Source organism: Aythya fuligula, chromosome 2 (genome assembly GCF_009819795.1).
Source record: "Aythya fuligula isolate bAytFul2 chromosome 2, bAytFul2.pri, whole genome shotgun sequence".
Taxonomy (NCBI): domain Eukaryota; kingdom Metazoa; phylum Chordata; class Aves; order Anseriformes; family Anatidae; genus Aythya; species Aythya fuligula.
Window position 1 is genome coordinate 108,494,043 of NC_045560.1, and position 18,552 is coordinate 108,512,594.

At 38.7% G+C, this 18,552-nt stretch overlaps 1 protein-coding gene and 1 long non-coding RNA gene across 7 annotated transcripts in view; one reads left to right on the forward strand and one right to left on the reverse strand.

Moving 5' to 3' along the window:
* The window catches only part of DLGAP1 (DLG associated protein 1), a 412,639-nt gene that overhangs the window by 328,464 nt on the left and 65,623 nt on the right, over window positions 1-18,552 (forward strand). The gene's annotated exons all lie outside the window — the stretch shown is intronic.
* Window positions 6,993-18,552, reverse strand: part of LOC116485964 — a 30,636-nt gene continuing 19,076 nt past the window's right edge. For both annotated transcript variants that reach the window (XR_004252910.1, XR_004252911.1), the window contains exon 2: window positions 6,993-7,132. This is a non-coding gene — a long non-coding RNA (uncharacterized LOC116485964). The remainder of the gene's footprint in view (window positions 7,133-18,552) is intronic.

An 18,552-nucleotide genomic window follows, 5' to 3' on the forward strand; every position in this document is an offset into this window, starting at 1 on the left:
TTATCCAAAATGCTGCGCTCAGGGGCTAGTCATCGCTCTGAACTAGAGAGACAACAGAACTTTGTGCATTAAGTATACATTGTCCCTTAGCTGAGATGCCAATAACAAATGAAGAGCAAATAATTCAATTTTCACTTAACAGAGAAGCACAACAAAGACCTGAATCTTTTCTTTGTTCTGGCTTACTTTAAATGCAGTGTTTTTGTGATGGCAGTGGCAGAAATGAGCTGAATCAGTAAGCTGAAGACATGGCCCAATTTATATAATGCAATCACATTTTCAGTAATAATTCCTACCGTTTTTCTAAAATAGACTAATGTGGTCACTTCTAACTACAGTTGTCTTTTGGGAAGCAAGACCTAGGCCTCTTTCCTGAAGGGGCTATGCTAAATTAATCTATCCATGGGATAAAAATAACTCGGGTTGTTCTTTTTAGCATGTGCCCAGCCCTCAGCAATGCCTTGCTAGTCTCCTGCAGTAAGTTTCATGTTGTTCCTTTAGGACAAACTTGAACATTTTTCATAGAATCATAACACAGAATGTCTCAGGATGGAAGGGACCTTAAAGATCACCTAACTCCAACCTCCTGCCCATGGGCAGGGACACCTCCCACCAGATCAGGTTGCCCAGGACCCCATCCAACCTCGTCTTGAACTCTTCCAGGCATGGGGCATCCACAACTTCTCTTGGCGACCTGTTCCAGTGCCTCACTACCCTTACAGTGAAGAATTTCCTCCTAATGTCTGGTCTAAATCTATCATTATCTACCCAAGTAAAGAGTCCTGTATCCTTTTTATGAGATCCCTTTAAGTACTGAAAGGCCGCAATGAGGTCTCCCTGGAGATAGGTTGTCTTCAGATATTAATTACAAAGCTCTCTTGGGCCATAGTGTATTCCAAGAAGTAATGAGAAAAGATAAGATATTTGATGATGATGAGCTTTTTAAAGTGACTGAGTGATTTTGGAATTTACAAAAAAAAAAAAAAAAAAAAAAAACAATTTTTAATAAGTGCATTTAATGAGTACAGCTCTGCAGGGCCCCTCTTATACTAGAGCAATTTTTTGACACTGTTGTATCCCATCATGTAATTCCCATTTCGGAGCTCAGATATGATGTATTAGGTACCAGATCCAGTAAATAATTACACATTTTTGTGGTGCCTAAATATGTCTTTATGAAGCAGTCTAACAGTAATTGGTTCTCTGAAGCTATGGTGGACTATGGGGTGCATATATTATTAACTGCTTTTTGAAACAGACACTGCCTTTTTTCTTTAGTAATACCACAGATAAACCCAAAGGAAATGTGGCAGCAAAGAAATGTGTGCATTAAAAAAAATTACAGGAGCTGTGAAGTGTACATAGAGATATAATGTACTCTTTATTTCTTGCTGTTACACTGATCTCACTGCTGTGCTTCTTAAAATGCTCAATTACAAAGCACAAAACGACTCAGTTCTGGAAAATACCTAATGTTATCTTGCAGAGGACAGTCTAGCTGCCATTACAGACTAGTAGTCCCTTTTATCAAAGGCACACTGTAGGCAAATGCGGGTAATCTGTTCTAATGCCCCAACCTTTGTCTGGCCTCTGGTGGGGGGAAACAGTGTGTTGGTTGTCAGAAATTGTTTTCCCTTGCTGAATTTGGCTTTGGTCAGATGGGAGAGCACTAAATTGCATTCCACTTAAAATGCAGTAAACCATCCGAGTAGAACAATTCCTAGTTGCTCTGATCAAGGATTTGAACTAAGCTATCAGAGGAGAAGAAAAATAAATAAATAAATAAATAAATAATATGAAAGTACTCTCTACTGTGACAGAGAGTCTCTACCTCTTGCTTGTTCTGTTGAGAAAGATGCCTACTTTTCATCTCAGTACAGTCAAGACAGCGATGACTTGATAACCATTCTTTTTGCTCTAATGACTTTTCAAATAAATTCTATGTTTAACTAAAGTAAAACGTAGATCTGTATTCCTGTGGGAAGGTTTACATGGAAGTCAGAATGTTGTAATAGCATAACAAAATAAATGCTACCAGGCTCTTTGTTTAAACAAGGCAGGCTATTGAAATTCCTTGCTCCCACTTTCCCTAAACTCTTAGCATAGAGTGTTATCTATAATCCTGAACTTTGCTAAGAGTCGAATACAATTAGGTGCATCTGTGACAGGAAAAAGGCACAGTCTTAGCAGACTAAAAACACATAAGCTATGGATAAACCGAAACCCATCCAGGAACTACTAGCCCTAATCTTCCTGCCTCAGGAAGTCCAGAGAAAATCTGCAGCTTTCCATTTTGCGTGAAGTGTAACTTACACCTAAGTGACAGTATTAGCTGGTGCCCAGTGCCGTGGCCTGTCTTATCTCTGTCTTATCACTGTCTTATCTCACACAGTTCCCTGAACTCGCATGTGACATTTTGCCATTTGCCCTTTAAAATAAAAAGGGAAAGCAGGGGAAGAAGGTATTCAGACAGATGGAAGTAGGGTGAGGGGATCTATTTTATCTGTTGGAAGCTCTGTGTTTTGGAAGGTTGCATGTGTTTTGGAAGGTTGCATGCTCTCACCTAGCTGAAGTCAGTTGTTGTCTTGCACCAACTTCCAAGGAAGCTGCCTCTGTCTTCATTCACATCTCTTTACACCGTCTCTCCCTTTTTGGGATGTTGCTATGGGTAAGCTAGATCATGTTAAAAGTTATGTTAGTGAACAGCTCAGGCTTATTCTCTTTTCAGAAAAAGAGAGACAAATTAGGGCAAGAAGTTGTCAGTTAAGATTTCCATTACCAACTTTTACCCTTCCCAAATCTTTCTCTCAGATTTTAACCATGGCTGAAGAGCTGTGTCGCATTAGCAGACAGTGTAGAGCATCATTCAGTATAAGAGGGCAGTTGTGTTTAACCTCACAGCAGTTATCTCTGGGCCATTGACATCTGTTTGGGTATAGTGTTCTTGCACATACCAGATTTGGTATTATAAAACAGAACATGCTGCCATCATCTGATTTGCCTCCCTAGCCATCCTCCTTTCTGAACATCATATACGTGCTGCTGTCCTGAAAGCCTTTTCCTGTTTCTGTCAATGCTTGCTGAGAATGAAAGCACGTATCTCCCTTATGGCAACTATTTGCAACAGAGAAGGCTCACACTAAGTGCAAAGGCTAGTCTCATTTCCTGTGAGGTCTGGTGGGATGGTTGAGTAATAGATGTAGGGTGAAGGGGTACTAATCCTGAAAGCATGTGTTTTTTGTGCTTTTTATTTATTTATTTATTAAAAAGAAATTAACTCTGAGTTAGCAAAGAGGTCTAGAATTGTTTTGTAAAATAGAAACATGTCCAGCACTTCAAAAATCACTCATTTCATCAACGTGTAGAATCAATAACACCTTTTCCTGTATGAATAGTTGATGGTAAGAAATAGATGGGCAGGGCTTTCAGCCTGAGTGTTTACAAAATGCTTTGACTTCTCTTTATTCCCTCATCACATATGACTTGGTATGTGGACTAGATGCAGATGATGTGCTACCTAGCACACTATGTTGATGTCATTTGATCCACCAGCGTAGCCAGCAGTTGACACATTTTTAGGGCATATTTTCTGGTTGCGATGAGTCTCCGGTTTCCCCGCAGGCAGGGGATAGAGAGAGATATGAGATGGTCATCATCAAAGTAATGGCTTCCAGAATCCCTTTATTGCCTTTAAAAGGCTGGTGTAACTAGTGAATAGAAAATAATGAGCATGACAGATTAGAGTGGGCACTGGACAGAAAGCTTAAAGAGCTTTGGGAATTCATGGGACTGCAGAAGCAGTGTTGGAATTTCATCAAGTGAAGGGTAACTCTTTCTCCCATCTGTTTTGTAGATAGATTTTTTAATATTTTAAGTACAATATTGCAGATCAGAGCAGTCTGTTACTCTTCAAAAGTGAGACAGATTTTTTTCCATTACAAACTTTGCTAATTGAGGATCTAATTGTAAAAGGTGCTGAGTGTCCTCAGCTGCCAGCATCATAGAATTAGCTCATAATTTCCATATGCTTGGTGTCACAGAAACATCTGGCTCCTCTATTTTCCTGCAGGTGCCTTTACAACCAGAAGAGTCTGGGTCAGGGGTATCAATCTGTTGGAATTCAGTTTATGATATTTTTAAAAATTATAAATGTAAATGTTTCTAGTCTTTTTCTGACAAAAGTTTAAATCTTGAACCAGATCCTAGGGAATAGTATAAAAATGAAAAACATAGGTTCTGGACAATCATTTCAAATGCTGTTTTTGTTTTGTTTTTTTTTCCATTATCCTGCTAGAAAAGACAGCATCCTGGGGAATGGCAGTGAGGTAAATATTTACCCTTTCTCTGTGCTATAGTAACAGACAAAGTTGTGGCACAAGAAAATGTCAAGATTGTTTCTGTTGCATTCATAAATGAAAGAGGTAGGAGGAGTGGCTCTCTCTCTCTTTCCACCCCCACAATTAGCAAAGAGATTGTGCTTAGTAGGATGAGATGGAGCAGTCCTGGGTACCTTGCATCTGATGTCTATAAAATCATATCATGAACTGACCACTGACACAATATTTCATATGCATGTGCTAAACAACTATACAAAAAGGCCACCCATTGCAAAACTAACAGGTGTCTATTAAAGAGATTATTTCTATTTGTACTGCAAGTAAGTGCACTTCCTGCTAGCCAGCTGTCTTCTCCTCCTCAGAATGTTCTTGGTACATGTATGCCCTTCACATCACCTTCAAAGAACTGGCAAAAACTGCATTTGCCAGCTACTGCTGATGAGGAAATGAAGCTTTACTGAATCTTCAGCCAGCTGCCTCTCCAGCATGTGTTGAGAGGAGTCAGGGACTCTTTCAATGAGGTATTCCGGCCAGCACGTATGCAGAAGAACAAAGAAAAAGGTCTTTTTTATCCTAAGCCATAACCTGTGTAACTACAAAATGTTGCCAGTTACTCTCACTGATCTCCAGAAATAAACAGCATAGTTTTCAAACAACTTCAATGTAGTAATTCCAGACATGAAATTTAGCATAGGCATAGGATTAGGCATATCCACCTGGTCTAAGCTTACAGTTTCAAAACTGTACTTCTTTTTCTCACCTGCAAAGTGATATTCTATGAGCCTTGAGGCATTGTCAGCTTCTGACACTGAATTGCACTGGCTACATTGGCATCATCTGGCATCGTCTTTTACATCTAATTTTTCCTCTTGAAAAATCTATTATTGTTATTGGAGCATGACATTATTCTTCTTAGGAGAGAGAAAGAAGCCCAAGGAAATTACTAATTCAAGCTGTCAGCAATATCTAGCTCATTCATATTGTTATGAAAAACATTTTACTTTCAAAATAAAACTGGTGCATGCTTGCTTTTTGACAATGTAACAGAGAGAAGTGGGCATGTTTTTACTGGGGCAGTTGTAGAGATTTTGCAAAATCCAAATTAGCATACATCTTTCTCAAAGTGCAGAAAGTCACAAAGTGATGGGTTTTCATCAACTTGGGAGAAAGTGTTGCATTTCTCAAATTAACTTAAGTGAAAAGAGGCTTACATTGCAAAAGCAGTAATGTCAATTAAATCATTTTGTAGAATGAGGGTTGCAAATGTTTCATGTGTCGCTGATGTGCCAGGCATCTGCCAGTCAGCTTTCCATTATGCACAATAGCTGTTTTGCTGATTCTTATCAGTTTGTCTGCTTAAAATGTGTTTCTGTAAAAAACTTTGGATTTCATGCACTTTGTCTTTACTCTCACTACAGCTTTCTCACTCTGTCACCACTGAATCCATACTTTAATACTTGGCTGATGTTGGAGGCAACTGGCATATCTTTTCCTAGACTTGTATTTACACTGTGGTTTCTCTGGCTCAGTCCGTGATGACTTCCTGCAGTAATCAAGCCTGAGCTGTTTGCCATGCTTGGCAGAAGTGGTTAGTTAATGAAGATTTGTTTGGGGACAAGCAGAAGCTAATGGGATAGCTCATTTACTTAATAAACACTGCTGTTTGGAAAACCATATCTGATGACCTCATGTCACTCTTGTCCATCACCACACTTCTCCTAGGTCTTTTATTCTAATTTTTACAACTAACAGTTCTCCAGCCATTCTAGAACACTCTTCTGGAGAAAACCTAGTGATGTATCCGTACATACTTTTATCACATAGTTTTCTATCTTTTGTTTTTTCCTGTCTATGAAAAATTCTGATGTCTTGTAGTTTATCAGACAGCAACACCTCAAGCAAACTGTCAGACAACAGACTTTTCCTAGAACTGGCCATATGTGATTGACATTTTCACAAAAAGCTGAGGGAATACCAAACAGCAATGCATAACTGTATATTCTGTGGCAAACTTAGAATACATGAGATCTGCCACTAATCTGCCTCTGTCTTAAAGAAGTAAACTGAAATATAAAAAATATATGACATAAAAGTGTTGCATCTCAACCTGTGGCATATACAGAAGAAATAGGTTTTTTTTCCAAGGAAGAACTCCCAGGCAGTGTCCCAGATGCCCTTTTCCCCATCAGATATGGCATACAGATAGCTAGAACTGTTATTTTCACAAGGCATTTAATTTAATTTCCATGATTTGAATACAGACGCTTTCTCTGGATTCATATCTGTTATACTCATATTTTATATGATTATATACTTAATGCTAAATGCATTCTTGTATCATAATATTACTGGTCTGCATCTATCTGATGTTCACACACACTTTAATCAATCATGGCTGTAATAGTCCTTATTTCCTCTAAATTTTTCCTATACATTAATTTTCTGGTTTCACCCTTTTGATTAGCATGAAGGGGAGAGCTGTGCATTCACAGTCAAATTTGCAGTTGGACCCAGCAGGTAGGTGTCAATGCCAGCTGAAGAATGTTACATGACAGGCTGCAGGGAGTAAAGGGGAGATTACAGAGCTACAGCTCTGCCAATTTGAGAGATGTTTCTGGGCCTAGAAAATCAGATTTTCTCTTTCCTTCTTTTCTATGTTTTAATTGTGATTGTTTTGTCATTTATAATAATGGTGAGGCCATCTCAGCAGACTGGTTATCTGTGGATTGTAGTAGTATCACAGGTAAGATCACCCATCCAGGCATGAACTGTAAGACCATCCTTATTTGCAGTATCTGTAATAAAAGAAATGGGGAGAATTAGCAGAGCAGACTGCATTTAAGGAAAAAGCATTGTTAATCTAGAGGCATGCTAAACACAGTGTTGTTTTTTTTTGCTGTACTTTTTTGAACTGTATGCAGTTATCTTTCTGACAAGCTGTCCCTTTTCATAGGTTCTTGCTTTGTTTCTTTTTCCTTTGATTATGTTTCACATTGCTAGTCTGAGTAAACTACAGAACTGTTCCTGATTTTTTGAAACTAGAAGCACTGAGAAGTTTTACACTGAAAAACTTGTGTAGCTGTGCTTATGGTTGACTCTGGTACCTAATCCATGAGCCAGCAATGTAAACCTTTCACAATGTCTTTGTTGCTATTTCACTGTACTTGGTAGCATTAAGGTCAGTCTCGCATTCTCATTAGGCTATGTAGTCTGTTCCCTCTTTGAGTTAATGAGTCATTTGTATCTTCTCAGAATTATTATTTACCATAGTGGTACTACCTCCACTTGAAGTAGGACTGAAAAAGCTGCACTTCAAGTGACAAGTTCCTTGCAGAAACCAAAGTTCACAATCCAAGTCCTGTTTTATTAGTAAAAAGACAAGAATGCAGTTCACTGCAATGTAACTTCTCTGGCCCATTGGCAACAGGGCAGAGTTCAGGTCATGAGAGCAATGAACCATTAAAAAGAATCTGGCTCACAAGAATAGTACTTGAGATTCAGAGACTTTTTGCATTTCACCTTGCAAAGGCCAAATGCATGTGTGAAATTTAGTGATTGTACTTACTGAAAATAAAAACTCTTAAACAGAAGTTGCTGGGCTATTGAAGAACTGCTAGCAAGGTGATCTCAATACCATCCACTGCCTGACCCATAAGGGGGGAAAATTAACGGGTTTATAGAACTTGATTATCCACGTCACCATTTTTCTTAACAGGAAAAATGTTTCTTCATTCTACACAGAAAGATTGAACTAGCAGATTATGCAAGAGATTATGCAATTCCTTCTTGCCACTTAAGGAATTTAACAGTGGAATAATAGCTAATTTCTCATCCTGCATATAATTACGGCAAATTCTGCTGAGAGGATCAATTTTTTCCAGTCTCCATTTTCTTTTTTCTAATCATACTCAGCAGAAAGCTCTGCCAGTAATCTGACTGGCTTAATTCCACTTCATGATTGTTCTTTTACAAAAATCTTTTTTTTTGAACAAGTTGTTAAAAATACAGTACAATTACAGTATATTGTGTTCTTCCAACTGGTACATCAAAAACTCTAAAATTAATGGGTGAAAGTAAGGCCTGTATTTCACTCAGATGCATGGACTGTGTGGCACAGGGTCAAGTTTTTTAATAAGTGCGCATGGATGTGCTGATTTATCTCATTTTATTGCCTACAGAGATCCCTCATTTCATTAATGGGTCACAATTGGCCATAATCTAATCTGACACGAGGTACAAAACTGTTAAATAGGTTTAAACGCAAATACAATTACCCTTAAAAAAAAAAAAAAGGTTGATAATAACAGTGGTAGTATGAATTAAGCCTAGTTCAGGCAATCTGAAGAGTTACAAGATAAATCCTTTTTTTTTTTTCTTTTTTCTTTTTTTTTCTTTTTATGTATTCTGATGGAAATATTAATTCTTACTCTTACTGAACACTGAAGGCCATAGTGCTTCAGTAGGTGAAGTGAATTTTGCCCTGAAATAAAGATAACCTAGATCATCCTCTCTGGATATCAGAAGAAAAGACATTACTTTATGTCTTCTGAAGCTGAGCAGCTGTGGCTATCTGTGAAATCACAACAAAATTGTGCAGGTGTGCTCAGCGCTAGTTCCTTCACAGCCTGAGTGCTTCACGGGCTGTGATGTGTAACTGTGTGATGCTGTAGCTTGCAGCAGCCAAGGCACAGCTCCGAATTTCACATCTGCCTCAAGTGCCAAAGACAGACAGTCCCAAGGAGTGAAGTTTGTCTGAACACCTTTTGTCTTTCATGTTCTGGAACTCATGCAACTGCCATGATACCCTCTTTTGCTAACATGAAAACTGTTCTCACAGCTTTTAGAAAGCCAGAAAGACACACTTAGAAAGCAGCAAGTAGCAAGCAGCATTGAAAGCATAACAGAGGTCATTATCTGTAGTACCTCCTGCTTCCAAGGAGACTGATATCTGATCATGGAAACAAGGAATGTGAAATGATATTTCTGATTTAGAAAGCTAATAAAATCCTTCAACAGGTGCTTTACTTCAAATGTGCCTCTTCTATTGCAGAGGTTTGCAACTTTATTATTAAGCAATGCTTATTTTCTTGAATGCTTCTGTTGTGTTCAGGTTTTGATAATTTTTAGTTGGTCAGATTTATTCAATCTTGGAAGATTTTTTTTCATGCATTCTCCTGTTTATATTACTTGTTTCAATAAATTCCACTGTTTTTACCCCTAATTTAGGGTACAAATTAGTTCCAGTCAGAAAAAGCCAGTCTGATTTGACATTCCTCTGAAGTATACATGCTTGTGGTTATGACGGAGAATCATTTCAAACTAAAAATTAATAAATTAAAACCCTCTAGAGGGTAAATGCAAATTTGGGTCATAGCTTTCCTAAAGACCAATGACCACAATGCATTCTTCATCCTCCAACATGATTGTTCTTCATTAGCATCAGCAGTAAGCCCTACAAAGCATTGCTGGAACTCTCTGCCTTTCACAATGACACAAGTGGAGATCAGTTTTGCAAGACCTAAGAACTAGATTTCCTTATGCATATATTCTCATGTAGAAACAAAGGGGATTGCATAAAGAAAATAGCTAACGATTTTTCCTGGAGAATTTCATTTAAGGTAAGATTGCCCTGGTTCCCTCAAAATAAGCATTGTTTCACAATAAAAAGTCTGAAGCAGAATGCAAACATTTACTGTCTTCCACAGGCATCTTTAGAAAGGATAACAACATGTTCAACGAAATGGTTTTCTTGCAAAAGCTGAAGATATCTCACATGCTGAGGAAAAAACAAAAAATAAGCACCACATCATAACTATGTATTTTTCTAAAATAAAATAAAATAAAATAAAATAAAATAAAATAAAATAAAATAAAATAAAATAAAATGTTGACATTTTTGCCTGAAGCTCTGGAAGACAGATGTTCAAACCAAGGCCCAAGTTGTTGTCTGGGCAAACTGCCCTTGGGGAGCTGATGGAGGAGTAACAAAGCAGATGAGGTGACCTGTAAATTGTTGATGACTCTGAGATAGACGAGGAGACAGAATGGCACTGTTGGATTAACATTAGGAGGGTGGTGACTTGTCAAGGCAAGAAGACTGAGGTGGAAAGCCACAGGAGAAAATGTGTTAAACTGGGATCTCTAAGAGGACTCACCATGATCAGAGAGGAATTCAGCTGGGACTAGCTGGGACAGAACCTGAAGTCCATTGATGGTTTTTGAGGAAATAAATAAGCTTCAGCCTATTCCTTAGAATGAGTATCCCCAAAGGACCCAGAAAAACTTTTAACTCAAAAAACTTTAAACTCAAGACGATACATTTTACCTGTCAGTTTTACCTGTAGTCATTTTTAAAATACAGAAAGCTCAAAGTGACTAGACAAGACAGTACAGAAATAAAAAGTCTGATGAATGCATCTCCACCTGCCCAGGGTGTCCTTGCTTCCAGGCTTGCTTTGCCCAGCTCAGTGACTTTCTGAATTGCACAGAACTGCACTGAGCTGAATTGCTCAATCTGCTCTGCTTCTAGGCAGCTTTTCTTTCAGCCATCCTTGGTCCAGGCAGTGTCTGTTCCCTGCTCTCCTCAGCAGGCTGTATGCACAGCAGGATCCTACTGGAGCCTTCCTTCATCCCATCCCCTGCTGCAGTCACGCTCTGCTGGAAGGAGCACAGCGCACAAACCAGGAACAAGCGTATAAAGTGCCTGCTGTCCCTGCCAAGGGGAAGTGAGAGAGTGTGGATAAATCAGTCAGAGACAGAGGAGATGGGCGAGACAGACGGTGCCAAAGCTTTTGGTAGGCACAGCAGGAGTGCATGGGACAGGAGTGAGGAAGTGCTAAGAAGCCTGAGACCAGAAGCAGGGGATAACAGGGGGACTGTTGGAAGGAAGGCTGTGACTTAGAAGGCCAGGAAGTGTCCTGACTTGGGAGAGATGCCTGAGGAACAGCTGCTAGAACAGGAGGGTGAACCTGGGTTGCATGGAAGGGCTGGGGAAAGAGATGGAAATGAGAACAAATTGGAAGAGGCAGTGGAGAAAGGCTTGGTGAGGAGCAGTGGAAGTGTGTGTTCCCTCAAGGCACACTCTTTCAGAGCCTGACTCCTGTCCCTGAGGTTTCTCAACCTTCATCAGTAAATACACACAGGCACCTCATGTGTGTCCACCTTGAGCATGATGGCCATCTCCATCTGTTATTACCCCTGGTGCTTCAACCAGCAGTGAGGTGGATTTCAGTCTCATAATGATGCTCTTGATTTTCAATATAACATGGCACAATAGAAATTTCTCTTGTGCTGTTTTATCTTGTTGCTTTTTTTTTTTTGTAAAGTAACTAAATTATGCAACTGAAATTATTTTAGAAGACTGTTTTAGAAGATTGTTTTAGAAGACTGTTAAAGCCACAACGTGAAGCATTCATAAAGTAGAAAAAGATAGACTTAAACTTACATATGCAGTCTTATTTTGGCTTCAATGTAGACCTTTTCAATTTCACAGACCTTGATTATGGTTCTTGTATCAAGCTTCCCAGAAGGTGCCTGCCTGCCTTCCAGACAGGAGACAGACTGGACTGTGCTCAGGAGATACTCAGGGGTTGTCAAGGGATAAGAAATAAAGGAAGCTGCTGTCCACTGAAGACAGAGCTCATTTGTTGCAGAAGTCAGAAGGTGTGTAACATGGGAGACTAGGGACTTGCAGTGATAAAAAAGATGGTCTTATAGCTGAATCCATGGAAAGCCATCTTAGAGAGCTGCATTCTGCCCTGCTTCTCACAGCCCTGCTGCTGTGAGATGTTAACCGTCATTTACCTCATGTCTGCCTGCTTTGAGTTCTTGTTTTATAGTTTTCTGTCCCGAGATGCAGACTTGATTTGTGGAGGTATTGAGGAAGAATGGGAGTCACAAGGAGCTCTTGCTTGTAGGTGATGATGCAATCTGGAAAATTAGTTAGCATCTCAGATGGGGCACTCAAAATTGTAGGTAATCTGAGATTTAACTGTTCTACTTCTCATTTCCCCATCTCTGAAATGAGAGCAATTAACCTCTTTTTCCTCAGAAGAGTGCCTTTAAAATACAGTAATTCTTTAAGAAGAAAAGATTAGCCACCAAGAAAAACAGTAATTCTGTCTTTTGAGTGTCATGTGAGCTGTGTTTAGTTGATCTGTGATGGGACTGCATGTTGAGCAAGCAGGGAAACCCAACAAATGACAGAGTTTCTGATCAGATTAGCATTGCTTATTCTGTGTACCAAAGCAGTAGCCATTTTGAGAGGAAATAGCCAAGGGGGCTAATTTTAGGCTTATGGAGGCTGTAATTTTTTTAGTGTTGAGTACAGGTCATTTATTGTTTTTCAAGCATCCTCTAGGAGGCCAATATATTATGTGCAGATGTGTGGCTGTGTAGATGATATGGAAAAATATATAATATACATTTTATACCTAATCTGTTCACTGATTTTTCTCCCACAAAATAGTTTAAAGTGTAGTTTATCCCCCTGTGTGTGCATTTGCCCTGGGGTCTTCTGTACATGGCTTTTATAAAAAGTCCTGTTCATAGTGGGAATTGCTGTATTCACCTTAAGTCATTTCAACAGTCATATGGAGTTATTTCATTGGCAGAAGATGCAAAAAGTGCTAAAGAGTGCTGAGGGTCTTGCAGTACCTGCCAAGTCTGAGAGACCTTCCCCCAGTTTTTATACACTTGCAGAATTCAGTGTTGGTATAAGTAAAGCACTTTTGTATGCAATATTTAAAGGTCTACAGATCTGATGAATCATAATAATAAGCCTACCCCCCAAAAAAGCTATTATTAAAAGCAAATTGGCAGAGACTGAAAAGTGTCAGAACAAAGTGATCCTACAGGCTGCTATAATTTTGCCTTTGGGTTGTAAGATGTATTGCACATAAATGCACTGGAATATATTGTTAGCAAGGCTAAACATCGAAGATCTAAGAAAAGCTAAATGTATTGATAACAAATGTTTAAAAGGAAGATTTTTATTGTGGAGTTTAAATGTTCAGTATTTCAAAGAGTTTCCAGCTTTAGCCTTAATAAACCCCCAAAATGTTTCCTCCATAACTTTGCCTTCAGCCCTAGAAATAATTCCTCTTCTTGAAACCCAAAACAGCAGTGACAGCTCTTCTGCATGTTAAGACGTCACTACTTAAAATCTGATATCTCATATCCCTGCAGGCTCAGAAACCGGAGCTTTTTATCACTGCAGAGGGCTGATCTCCAGCTGCCTAATTGTTCTGAGCAGCTGCTTCTTTCAAATCCTGTAAGGACTTGATGTATCAAAGTTGAAATTATCAATTTCTGGCATGAAAAGCTTTCATGAGTTTTATACATATATTTGTTTTTATGGTCTCAAAGCTTGAGCCTTATAGAGTTGGGCACATAACTGTACAAGAAATCAGTCTTTGAAAACTGAAACACTAGCATGTTTTTTAGAAGTTCTCATAATATGTCTTCATTTAGGAAAGATGCAGCTACAGAAGACTTGAGCTGTTGAAAACTTATTGACACTGACACTCGTGTACTTTTTGGAGTAGAATGTAACACAATACAGTGTTGGCTTCAAAATATGTTGTGTGGTTGTTTTTTTTTTGCACAGCTGCCCTTTGCATTCAATTACATGACTTCAATAATAATGAAAAATGCCCTATCCAAAGTAGGGTTTCATAACAGTAAACAGGATAATTTGATCTCAGAAACATTAGGATGGTCAATTAAACAGAAAGTCAAGCAACCAGCCACCTGTTAAAGCCCTTCACTGTCCCTCCATAATCTGAAAAGCTCTCCCTGCTCTCAGGCATGCCCAGTCTTTTAGAGAAGTGAGAAGGTCACCTCAGGGGGCTGCCAGGAGCAGAGGGAGGCAGGAAGCCCTGGAGCCATCCCAGAAAAGCATCCCTACCCTGTCCCACAGCAGACCCACCTAGAGCCAACCCAGCTACCGACAACCAAGTTGGTGCTCCTGCATTTACTGTCTGCTGAAGTTGTTGAGTTTTGATAGATCTGACAACACTAATCATGTGTTTGGTGTTAAAAGCTTGGGATTTGACATAATGATAGACCTACATGTCTTAACTAAAGGTTTTAAAGCTACTTTGAAATGACAAAGAATGACATTTTCAGAGATTTTATGACAGCCAAATGATATCATATGTTCTTCCTTGTTTTTCTGTGGAAATTAAGTATCTAGACCAAAGTCTGTCATTAAACTATTTTTCTTCAAATTGCTGTCATATTAGCCACAAATGCAATCAGTAAAGGGCTCATTTTCCACAGAATAGTGGCATATACTTAAGGTATCATAGTGTTACCATTTTGATGCTATATGGGGTCTATACAAAGACAATCCAGATTTGAATCAGTCCAGACAGAAAAGGTGTATGACCATGCAGGTAAGTGTATCAGTATGCAAAATCCAATGCTTTTACAGTCTCTTAAAATTCTCTCATTTTGGCCACATCATCCCCTATATTGAACAGTAAACAGGTGGTTCCTTAGTTAAATCATAAAAAGCACTGATAAAACTCCATAGCAAATCAAAATGTGCAGAGGTAGACCTTTGCACACACCTTGCCATAGGTTTTCCATGTGGCATTCCTGATTCACTTAAATTGTCCCTCAAGGTTTTTTTAGAAACTAGAATAAGACCATTTCGAGTTTTTTTGTTTGTTTGTTGTTTTGTTTGTTTGTTTGTTTGTTTGTTTTTTGAAGGATAAATAAATCAGTTCCAAGCCCTGCAAGCCAAGCAAGTGAATTTATATCAGAATGACTTCTGACTTGGTGCTTCATACAGAATTAGAAATGTATAACGTGAAATGGTTTGGAATTTCCATGTTTCAATCACAAATATAAATGTAGGACTTGGCTTTTGACTATGCTGGGAGGAAATCTGCTAATGTCCACTAAGTAACATTGTTTTGAATGATAAGCAGGTGTTTGTTGGTGGGAAATTGTGCTGAGATGAGGAGTAATAAAGGTTCAAATTTTACAAAACACTTCCCTCCCTTTTTTATCGGTAGAGTGAGTCCTGAAAACCCTCTGTAGAGAAGAGGTAACTAGGTCATTTCCATGATGTGAAAAGGGGTATCAGACCAATACATGATGTATAGCAACAGACTTTGAAGGCAGTATAGCTGCTAAACCACTTAAGAAGCAATTGATTTTTACAAATTGCTGCAATTTGTAAAGTTTGTCATTTGTTTTGTTCTACTGACTTCTTGGAAAGATAATAACAAGCAGATTATGCTTGTCATGTATTACCTTAAATTCTGATGGATTAGTTTGCTGCCATTAATTTTAATATTCTAAGTAGATTTTTTCCTTCTCTAGTTAGTTATGCCACTGTAACATTTATGTTCTCCATGACTTCTCAAAGCAGGAGGGGTAATTAATTTTTTAATATACTTAAGTTATTAAACAGGACTTTGTAATTTCTTTTTTCATGTACCACTATGTGTTTTGAAATCCAATTAACTACAATACTTTGCTAATTCTCTACATCCATTCTTTTTCTGTACAACCATTCTTCTATAAAGCGAAAATCTTAGAGTCTACCCATACATACTCCAAAAGGTAGCTGTACCTGTAATCTCTTTAACTTTCAAGAATATTTCCAAAAACATTTTCAGAATGGGCCTCTTAAGTGGAAATTGTGTACAGAAAATGTCATACAGTGATCTCTGAAATCTTTATTTTCTTGCCAGGGAAGAAAAAAAGATTAATTTCTTTCTTCGTCAGACCATTATTATTTACTGCTGAATTTACTGTTCAATATTTATGGTTTCAAATATCCTATTTATTTACTTTTATAATAAATCCTTGTGATTTCATTCACACTTTTAAAACTAGTTGTGATAATACTCAATATTAACATTGTATTTTTCATCCTCAAAACAATCCATGAATGAGAACAATAAGTATTATGAGCCCTGTATCACTGATGAGAAAGCTGAAATATAAAGAGAATTAGAGCTTGAATTTTAATCTGGACATTCTGATTCAAGTCTTGTAAGTGCTGATAGCCTTAAGCTTCTCATTTAAATATTAAAGTTTTCTTCTCCTCATATTAATAACATATATGAAGTGGGCTTACATTGCCTTCTATTTTAATTCTTGTTCATTTAATCTCTTAATTTCAATTAAGAATTAAGATGAAACAAAAATAATATTAATTATAAGCATTAACTTTCACCTCAATAATTTGTTTTTCAATCAACAGACATTAAAATGGTGATTTAGGAATGATTATGTTGATTTTAAAAGTTCAAAAACTGTGTCAATATATTTCATAATTAAAAAGTTGCATTTTTCTAATCAATATACTACTAATGGATTTTTGCAGAGTTATTGCTTAATTAAGTTTTCTCAAGCAAAAGTTGATTCTTGACAAGTAGATGAAAACTAAAGAACAAGCAAGCTCTCCATGACAGCTGGATATCTAATCCTTCTCAGAGAGGGGAATGGACAAACTGAGGTTATTTCATTTTGATATGCATGAGGCATCTGCATGAAAAATTTTGCTCAGCATCTTCCCAGGAGTCTTGCTTGTAACACTGGTGATTTACCTCACTTTTTTTCTGCTCACCAAATTAAAACTGGCTCATTTTAACAGGTGTTTTTTGCCTTTGGTGTTTAGAATGTAAAACTTCACACAGTCACATTACCCAAATGTTTCATATCTATCTGGACTTTCTGGTCTTTATGTGAGACAGGAAGATTAGCCCTTAGAGTTGATATTAACTGTATTTCCTAAAAATGGCTGAAATCATTGACTTTCTTATTTTTTGCAACACAAATGTTTGCACTCATGAGAAAATTCAGCTGACTTAATTTTGGCAAATCAAGGAAATAAATGGCAAAAACAGCTGTAAGGAAATTGATATTTGGATAGCTTGCTTGGAGTACAGTGAGAGTAGAGTTTCTCTCTGCTAGAACCATTAATTTTGCTGATTTACTGTAAACATTTGAAAAGACATGAGAGAGCCTAATTTCCTGTCTTTCTTTTAGAAATAGTACTGCCTGATTCCCACGTGCAGCACACTTCAGCTTGGAGTGTTTATCAGTACTATTTATCATTCCTGTTGTGCCTGGGTGGCAGTCTTTGAGCTATGGCACATGTGCTACCCCAGTTCACTACAAAAAGGGACCTGCAGGTCTGCAGGGGATCCCTAAACCTCAAACCACATTCAAAGTTGTTGCAGCTAGGAGACCACCAAGACCCCTTCCCTAAAACTCTCAAAACTGGGGAGTTCACATTCAGGTTTGTGACTCAAGAGGTACAAATTATAATCTGAATGAAGTAAATAGAAGGCAATTTTGATTTTGTATGAGGATGAGAGCTTCACAGAACTTCAGCAGAAAACTTTAAGCCTTTTGTAGTCACAAGATTAATCGTTAATTCAGGATAGGATTTAGCTCAGGCATGTTTATCCGGCATCCCTAGTGAGTCAGCAGCTGACCCAGAGCCCACAGCTGATCTCTTGCTCTGCCTGATGACCAAGGCAAGGGGCAGACAATGTGGCTCTGCAGGACAGACCAACACAGAGGTGTTGCATATCGGTTGTCCCCAACAGTGGGGAACACCTCCCAACAAACATAGAATAGAATCACAGAATATCCTAAATTGGAAGGGACCCACAAAGGTAATTGAGCCCAACTCCTGGCTCCACACAGAACCGACCAAAAACGAGACCACATGTCTGAAGAGTATTGTCCAAACACTCCTTTAACTCTGTCTGACAGGCTCAGTGCCGTGACCACATCCCTGGGCAGCCTGTCCCAGTGCCCAACCACCCTCTGGGTGCAGACCCTTTCCCTAACCCCCAGCCTGACCCTCCCCTGTCCCAGCTCCATGCCGTTCCCTCGGGTCCTGTCACTGTCCCCAGAGAGCAGAGCTCAGCGCCTACCCCTCCGCTCCCCTCGTGAGGGAGCTGCAGGCCACCATGAGGCCTCCCCTCAGCCTGCTCTGCTCGGGGCTCAACCAACCAAGGGGCCTCAAGCACTCCATGTACATCTTGTCCTCTTTGTAGCCCTAAGCAAGGGCAAAAGGAATAAAATGTCCCTAGACCTCTGCATTGCATCCAGAATCTGCCCTGCTGGCAGTACAGCCTCTGTAAAAAGCAAATTTGGAGAAATTTCTGAGGTTGGACTTCCAGGGAGCAAGCAGCACAGGCTGACTTTGCTTGAACAGGCAAGATGAGATGGTGTGATC